This window comes from Theropithecus gelada, chromosome 7a (genome assembly GCF_003255815.1).
Source record: "Theropithecus gelada isolate Dixy chromosome 7a, Tgel_1.0, whole genome shotgun sequence".
NCBI classification, from domain to species: Eukaryota; Metazoa; Chordata; class Mammalia; order Primates; family Cercopithecidae; genus Theropithecus; species Theropithecus gelada.
The window spans coordinates 42333959-42342428 of NC_037674.1; the positions used below are offsets into that span (position 1 = coordinate 42333959).

The following is an 8470-nucleotide window of genomic DNA, read 5'->3' on the forward strand; positions in this document are numbered from 1 at the left end:
TTTCCTGAGAAATATTCATTTTTCTATAACGGAAAAAATTCTGAAGCAGTCTCAATGTCCCATAATAGGAAATTACAGAAATGATGGCACATCTATGTGTCAAAATATTATACAGCTTTTAAAAATTATGCTTAATGGTTAATGGCACTTGCATTTGGGGAATGGCGGGGGGAGATGGAGATACAACTGGATTTTTTCTTTCTACTTTCTGTTTTTCTGGACTAGTTACCTTACCATACACATGTATTATTGTTATAAAGAAAAGCATCATGTTTTAGAGTACTTTTTATTGTATAGAAAAATTATCATTAAATAATGCTGAATGAGAAAAAAAAGCAGGTGATAAACATACATATGTGTAATGTGATACTTCATTTATACGTATATACATAGATAATGTAGTAAGCACTGAATTCAGCCCCTAGCAGAATAAAATGGTGTATATATGCATGCAAATTTATAATAATATTAATGATATAAATGCATGCATATATGAAGTTAGAAATTATTTTTGCAATCTTTTTCTTTTATAGTTTCCCACATTTTAAAAATTTTCTACACAGATCATATATCATTTTCATTCTATTAAACTTCATTATCAATTATAATTATAAAACGTTTGTCCACAATAAATGTTGAACAAAAAGGATTTGCCATTAAATCTCAATTAAACATCTCTGGCTGCCAGTGCTCTGCTTAGCTGAAGTTTGACTCTATTAAAAGACAATAAATAAATCCTCAGGCCAGGCGAGGTGACTCATGCCTGCAATCCCAGCACTTTGGGAGGCCGAGGCAGGCAGATCACGAGGTCAGGAGATCTAGACCATCCTGGTTAACGCGGTGAAGCCCCATCTCTACTAAAAATACAAAAAATTAGTCGGGCATGGTGGCACGTGCCTGTAGTCCCAGCTACTTGGGAGACTGAGGCAGGAGAATCGCTTGAACCTAGAAGGCAGCGGTCACAGTGAGCCGAGACCGCATCACTGCACTCCAGCCTGGGCGACAGAGCGAGACTCCGTCTAACAGATAAATAAATAAATAAATCCTCACATTTGTATCATTTAATAGTGGACTTCCACACGTGACTGCCTCCCTTGATCCCTGCAGCACCTCTGTGAGGTACTGAGATGAAGGGAGATCACACAACATAGGGAAGTAGCAGACACACTCACACACACACGCACACAAATGTGCTGTGACCTTGGGTGAATCACGGTCTTCAAGGGCTCCAATATCACACAAGCCCAATGGTGCAACTTTTGATGAACAAGCCGTTACACAGCTTTCTAACTGGGCCTCTTGGCCTCCCTGTGGTCCAGTGGGCACTGGTGGGATTTGGCAAGGCAGCAGGGGAGGAGAGGAGCACCCCAGGGTCCTTGTGAGGGGATGGGGGCATCTCATCTCTCATTTGGCTTTCAGAGAAGGCTTCCTGTTGCTGTCCCTGACTAAGTTCTCCCCCTCTTGTTGCCCCACAAACCCGCCCTTCTCAGCCCAACAGTGGGTTTGGCAGTGCGGTGGCATTTCCTTGGAAGAACAAAAGAGAAGACTGTGTCCTGCAAATGCTTCCAGGGTAACTGCCTTCCGTTCCTTCAGTCATTGAATTCATGTGTGATTTCTTTCTGGGGCAGACAGGACACAGAGCGTTCTCTCAGCCTCAGGGCAGAAACTCCAGCTCACAGACGCACTGAAAATTCTCGCGAAAGGAGCCGACAGGACCAAGATTAAGGGGGAAGCATCACACTAGACATGTTGGTCATATACACTGGAGGCCAGCCCACTGAAAAGCATTTAGGAAGCAATAATAATAATGATGAAACAGCAACTATTGTTTATTGAACACCTTTTATGTGCCATCCATTATCTCATTTAATTGTCCCATCATCCCTGTGATGGGCAATGTTATACCCATTTTACAGATGATGAAACTGAGACTTAGAAAGGTAAGATGAGAACCTGTTCCAATACCATGTTAGTAAATGGCAGAGTTGAAATTCAAATCCCAGTTATTCTCCCTCCCTTATTAATGTTCAGAACTTACCTAGCATATGGTATTCTCAATGGGGGTTGTTAGAAATAGATGGATTTCATGAGTACCTGTGAGTACCCACTAAATGCCAGGCCCTGGCTATGGTGCTTTCAAGTGGCATCTCATTTAACCTTTAGAATAGCCCTTGTGAGATGCATACAGTTCTCATTTTATGAATCAGAAAACTGAGGCTCAGAAGTTTGTCCAACGTTACACTGAGCCAAATAAAGGCCTTTTTAAAGAAAAGCACCCAATGGGAAGAATGAATGAGGAATAACCTGGATGTAGGGATCAGAGTCCCAGAACCCAGAAGGACGGGAGGATGGGGTAGATACTGTCTCCGCTCACAAGAGGCAGCAGGGGGTTGAGGGGGAACTGTGATTTTTGGACAAGCCACCGCCCTGGCCTCAATTTCCTCAGCTGAAAAATGGGGCCACCAATACCTACCATACTGCGTTGTCATGAGGATTAAATGAGATGATGCACACGACGTGCTTAGAGCAATACCTGCTTTCCCTTCCCCTGCTGCTCTCTGTCAGTTGCTCAGCACTCTTGGGGGTGGGTCCTGTAAAACCAGCCTGGCATCCCACCCTACCCCCATCCTGATCTAGCACCAGTGTGTACTAAGAATTTATGGAATGAGGACCAGCTGAGCTCGTACAACTCACTTATCCTCTCTGGGCCTCAGTCTGGACCACCAGGGTGGTGGGGGGCAGGGGGATGCTGGGTGAGACCATCTCTGGGAGCCTCACTAGACCCAGCTAAGCCCCATTCCTGTCTTTTTCCTACCCCCGGCTTCTATTACCTTCGCTCTGAGTCTGAGCACAGGCAGCACACACAGGCTCTGGGGGCTGAAGCAGCTGCCTATTGTCCCAGGAACTGTCCCTGAAGCCTTCTTCAAAGGGATCCCCTCAACATACTCCAAGTGACAGATTCAGCCTTCTTTCTCCCACAGCCCCTAGCAGGGGCCCTCCTGTTCCAGCAGTGGACAGGAAAGTGACTCAGCCCCCACGGCCCCCTCCTCAGACTCACGCACCCACAGCCTTTGCTTTGGAAAAAGGGTGGTTTTCATTTCTTTCCTTTTTTTTCCTCTTCAAGCACTCTTACTTGTTCTGTCCCTGAGCTGTCTCTCCCATGAGCCTCCGTGGTCTGGGCCAGAGGTCTATGGCCAGCCCTTCTCCGTCCTCTCCTGGTGGAGGGTCCCAACAATGGAGCGGGCTGTGTGGCCCTACTGTGAGTAGGGGAAGAGGTGGGCCTCTGGAGGCCCCCACTGGCCCCCTATTATATTGGCTTCTATTAAATTGAAACACATAGCACATCTATTACACAATAAACCACAGCTATTTCATGGATCAAATTAAGTTTTATTTGGGCAAATTACAACCTTTCCTACAGTTGTGCCTTTGTGAGGCCATTCCTTTTTAATAAAAGCAAGCATTTCTGGGGCTGGCCCTCCTGGACCAAAGCACCATGGTGGGTTGGGGACTCAGGCCGGGGCTGGCAATAGGGTGGGAGCGTGTGTGCGTGTGTGAGAGAGATGGGAATTCTCGGGGCCCCTCTTGGGAATAGATTTGGCCTCCTCCTCCCCCTGCCTCCCCATCCTGAGGTTGCCATGGGAATCTGCAGAGAACTTCTCATTAAACAAGAAAAAAGCAGCAGCAGCAGCAGGAAGGCATTTCCCGGAATCTGGGAGGAAGCATGAGTCACCGGCCTGCTAAGTGAGCCCTGCGTGGCCACTGCGGCCCCAGCCCAGGAGGCCTGGAGTGCAGGGCCAGCCATCAGAGCTGCACCAGGCCAGCCCGCATAGACACGCCCGCTGCCCAGGCTGACGCAGGCTCCAGGAATGCAAACAAAGCTGGGTGGAGGGGCCTTCCGAGGGCCAGGGCACTGGGCCAGGAAGGAGGCAGCAGGCCTGCAGGAGAGGCCTGCGGAGGGGCCTCGGGCCTCAGACAAGCCCCTCTCTGGTGTCCTTGGAGCCCAGGATACCTGGCTGGTAAGGCTTCTAACTCTGGGTGTGACCTGGCCTAGCACTGCCAGCTCTGGCCTTCAGGCTCCTTGTAGGGCAGGGACAGGGGTTGCTCCTAGATCAGAGGTTCTCAAAGTTGGTCCCTGGACCAGCAGCATCAGCAGCACCTGGGAACTTGAGAGAAGTGCAGATCCTCGGCTCCCCACTACAGACCTACTACATCGGAAACCTTGGGGTGCAGCCCAGCGATCTGTGATTAACAAGCCCTCCAGGCAATTCTGATGCATGCTGAAGTTTGAGGACCACTGCATGCAATAATCTGGGGGCCAATATCAAACCCACATCTGCTAAAAAGTCATTCAACAAAGTGAGATCTAAGGTTCAAGTAGCGCTCACTGTGTGCCAGGTACTGAGCTCACTGCTTTGTGGATACTAACTCATTGAATCCTCAAGCCAACCCATTGAGGTCAGGTTCTGTGATAACTTCTCCATTTTACAGGTGATATAAATGCTGCTTTTTCACCAGAAGCCACAGTTCTGGGATCTCAGAAGTGATGGATGATGCTAGGCCCAACTCATAGATTGGCCCATGCCGGCTAACTAGTACGGTAGCTGGCTGGCCATTCCCTGGGTAACTTGTCTTAAAATGCCCTTCAGAAGCTGTCCTGCCACCTAAGAGGTAGAGCAGTGGGGAGAACCCTCACTCCAGAACTGGAGAATCAGGCAAGTGGAGTGAAAGAAGCAAGAAGAGGCCTGAAGGAAGTGAGGCCTGAGAGAGATTCAGGGTCCCATAGAGAACCGCTTCTCCAAATGTGGTCCCTGGCGCAGCAGCATCAGCAATGCCTGGGAGCCTATGAGAAATGCAGAATCGTGGACCCTACTCAAGACTTGCTGAGTCTGAATCTACATGTTAATAAGATCCCCAGGGATTTGTGAGCACATTCAAGTTCAAGAAGTCCTGGGTGAGGCACACGGGCAGATCCCCGACCCCTTCCCACTACAGGATCACGGGGATCTGGGATCTGCGCCATGCTCAGTCCAGCTCCATGGGGGGCTCTGGCTCCCTCATTGGCACAAGCATCCCCTCGGTTAACCCTGGAACTTGAGGTCACTGGAGGAAGCCTCCAGTTCTTAAAACCCCACAGCCAAACTAGTACAGTGAGTGGGAGGCTCTCACCCTTCTGAGTCGCCACTTCCCAAGGTAGAGGATCTTCACTTCCTTTATTTCTTTTCCTAGAATGTGGGCTCTGGGTTCTAACCCAGGCTCTGCCACTTACTGACTGTGATCCTGGAAGTTGCTAAACTTCTCTGCACCTTGGTTTTCCTTTTCTGTAATATGGAGGTAACACGTTTTCTTTTCTTTTTCTTTTTCTTTTTTTTTTTTCAGATTTGTATTTCCCTTTTATTGTATATATTACCAACAAAATCCTGACCTGGGAATCAAAAATTTAATATAACCTCAGTTGAACACCGTTAAATAAGCTAAATCACAGAGTAATACTGGAATGTTATCCAAATTAATAAAGTAGGCAAATGGCCAATTATTACATTCCCTATTTCAAAAAAGAGGCATTAAGCATTCATGTCATAAGTTTATTAACAAACATATCTAGTATGCCATATGAGTTAGAGTTTGATCCATTTCCAGAGGCTATATCTCTTAAAATGCTCTTCATATCTGTTAAATGGATGAACTGAAGCATCCTTATGATCTAAGCAGTTGGTGTCTTACTCTAAGGAAGGGTGCAGCAAATGCAGATCCAAAGTACAAACACATCTTAACTAGCAATGCCCACTTGTTTTCCACTGAAAATGGTGAATTCTTCCCAGGGCCCTCCTCATAATGGCTCCTACGGACCACAGAGGTTGTGAACCTCTGGATGCTCTGACCCAACATAGTGCTGCTGGAAGCTCTACGAAAGGCGCAGAGACCGAGGACGGATGAAATGGCGGCATCTCACCAAGACCTTGTTTTCATGACCTTGTTCCCGTGCTCCGAGGTAACACATTTTCTAGATCATACCTTTTCTTGGTGCATATATCTAAGCAAATATATACATCATGCTTAGAAGAGTGGTTGGCACATAACGCCATTAACACTCATCACTTGCTGTCAGTCTTCTGTCTTGCCCTCCTCTGGGTGACCCTTGGGCTGGGGTGGGATGAAAGGAAGGTGGTGCTGACCTGTGAGGAGTCAGAGAAAGCAGTGCAAAGGCAGGGATACTGGACTGGAGGTGACTCCTGTAGCGGGAAGAAGGAAATGTGTTTGTATGACACTGGGGTATGCCAGGCTCAGTGCCAGGCACTTTCTTCCCTTCCACAGTCATACCAGGATAGTGCTGTTATTTTATAATCTTACAGATGGGGACTGAGGCCCCAGAAGGGCAGTGACCAGGCCAAGGTATTGCAGTTAGTGAGGGGTGGAGCTAGTGCTTGGTGGGTCTGCCTGGCCAGCTTAACCTCAGCCACCCTCATGTGCCCCATGCTTCCTCCTCCCCTGCAACCCAACTCAAGCCCTAGAGGGGGATCCAGGAGGCCAGGGCTGGCAGAGGAACAGGGAGTCTGAGGGGTCTTGGGCATGAAGCTTGTGGCTCCTTCCCTAGGGCCCTGGTTTCCCCTGGTTGGGCCTCCTTTTTGCAGGGCAGCGGGACAGGTCTACTGAATGGACCTATCATGGGTTTGGCTCCTCCTGGCTTTGCTTCCCCTGCACTTTCTGTCCCTCTGTCCCATGACTGGGAGGCATGACTGGGAGGCAGGCCTTTGGCAGATACGTTAAAACACCAGCAGGGGGTACTTCTGGTTTCAGCTCTGATGTATAAAGAGCTTGGAAGTTGTCACACCCATCCTCACACCATGAAATAAGTTGAACAAACTGAAAGTCAACAATGTTTCTTAATTCTCATCAGAGAATTAAAGTCACAGGGCAAACTGCCACTCTGAAATCTGGGGAGATGAGTGAATACAGCCAAGATCAGCTTACTTGAAGCAGAAACCACTGGAGCCAGGAACTGTTGGGAACACTTGAATAGTAATTTTGATGAATTTCTGGAAATTAAGAATGAACTTGTTTGAAAATTAAAAACTTCTGGGGGCCTAGTTGTAGGTCTCCCTTCAATACTTAAGTGGGTTTTACCTCCAGGAACCCGACCAGACTGACACTGGGAAGATCAGAGAGAAAAAAAAAAAAAAAAAAACCCTGTTCCAGACAGAAAGAGTGGAAAAATCACCATTTGAAATACCCCTAGAGCTTTCTCAGTGAAAAAGGCCAACCCTCCCGAGAAATTACTTTATCAGAGCCTTGTCTGACTGGGGCAATTAGACAACTCAACCCCTTCCATCCTTCCTGTCTGTCTTACTTAAGGAGAAGGGAAAAAATAATGGGGCCAAAAAATGCTTCTGAAGGTCACAGCCCAGGGGCTCAGGCCAACTAAAAAACTAAGATTTAACAATAAGAGTATAGAATGCCTCCTCTCCCCAACATTTTATTTCCACCACCACAACAGGTCTTCAGTATAATAACAATGAATTACAACTGAAACAGCTATAAGACACAGACTCTTTAAGAAGAAGTTCTTAGGGAAACCCAAAGTTAACCATGGAGAAAAAAACAAACCAAGGAAATTAAAGGAAAGCAAAGCCTTTGGCACCTACAGCTATAGCAAAGCCTTTGGCACCTTTAGCTATAGCAAATCTTAAACACAGCTCAGCTCTAGTAAGATTAAAATAAAAACCCAGGCTAAACATGGTGGCTCATGCCTGTAATCCCAGCACTTTGGGAGGCCGAGGTAGGTGAATCACTTGAGGTCAGGGGTTCCAGACCAGCCTGGCCAACACAGCAAAACCTCATCTCTACTAAAAATACAAAAATTAGCCAGCCATAGTGGTGGGTGCCTGTAATCCCAGCTATTCAGGAGGCTGAGGCAGGAGGATCACTGGAACCCGGGAGGCAGAGGTTGCAGTGAGATGAGATCACACCCCTGCACTCCAGCCTGGGTGACAAAAGTGAGACTCTGTCAAAAAAAAAAAACAAAAACTACCCCCCCACACACACACATTAAAAAAACAAACAAACAACAACAACAAAAAATCCAAAAAACAATAATCAGAATTAGCTGGGCATGGTGGTACACGCCTGTAATCCCAGCTACTTGGGAGGCTGAGGCAGAAGAATTGCTTGAACCTGGGAGATGGAGGTTGCAGTGAGCCTGATTGTACCATGGCACTCCAGCCTGGGCAACAAGGGTGAAACTCCACCTCAAAATAAATAAATAAATAAGAAACAAGTGCAGTGAATAGAAAATAATTACAAACATGGTAGATATTAATCCAACTATATCAATAATCACTTTAAATACAAATGCTATAAATGTACCAATTAAAAATAGGCTGTCAGAGGAATAAAAAAAAGCTATCTGTTGTCTACAAGAAGCCACTTTAACTATAAAGGTTAAAAGTAAAGAGACAAAATCTAACACTTG

The 8470-nt window shown here is 46.8% G+C and overlaps 1 pseudogene; it reads right to left on the reverse strand.

Moving 5' to 3' along the window:
• Positions 1 to 5697: 5697 nt before the first annotated feature.
• LOC112628070 lies at positions 5698 to 5889 on the reverse strand (annotated as a pseudogene).
• Between the last annotated feature and the right edge of the window lie 2581 nt (positions 5890 to 8470).